Genomic DNA, 812 nt, shown 5'->3' on the forward strand with positions numbered 1-812 from the left:
AAGGGAGGGAGAGATGCAGTGTCGTATTGTGATATTTGTGATCTAAGGCATGTCATAAATTATTTGTGTCGTGCCTATCTATAATGTATCTTACAATACACAAGTATCTTGTAATATGCAATATTGATAAATTTGCGCGAATAAATCGATTCTTTTTTTGTTGTGAGATATCATTGTCTCGCGTTGCGGCGTTGCGGCAAGTGCCAGTTGCGGTTTGACAAGGCGAGCGTAACGCTGCGCATAAATCCGTGCGTGCATTCTTACGCAGCAAGAGAGCGCGCTCGAGAACAGCGACTAGGTGGAATTCTAGTTAAATATATAGCCGAGACGCCCCGTTGTCCTTTCATCTGAAACCGATATTTTTCGATCGAGAAACTCGGACGATTTCCGCGTTCGAAGGTGATCCCTTCGATTTCCGATAGCTTTGACCGCTCGGGATCCTGGAAGCGCTGATTCGACACAGCGCAGCGGCAAGCGGGTGCAACGCGCTGCGCTATGCGATCCGCGGGATGTACAGGGGCATACACAATTTATAATGCAATTAGAGCCTCAGATGGTAGCGCTCGGATTTATGGCAGGTAGAGAATCCGCCGTGGAGAGAGAGGTGGAGGGCGACTGAATTGGAGGAAGAAGAGAAGGAGGCAGAGGTGAAAGAGGAGGTAAAAGAGAAAGGAAAGAAAGAAAGAGAAGGAAAGAGAGAGAGAGAGAGAGAGAGAGAGAGAGAGAGAGAGAGAGAGAGAGAGAGAGAGAGAGAGAGAGAGAGAGAGAGAGATACGGTACGGACGGTACGGTACGGTACGGTACGGTACGGT

Source organism: Atta cephalotes (assembly GCF_000143395.1).
Source record: "Atta cephalotes unplaced genomic scaffold scaffold00021, whole genome shotgun sequence".
Classification (NCBI taxonomy): Eukaryota; Metazoa; Arthropoda; class Insecta; order Hymenoptera; family Formicidae; genus Atta; species Atta cephalotes.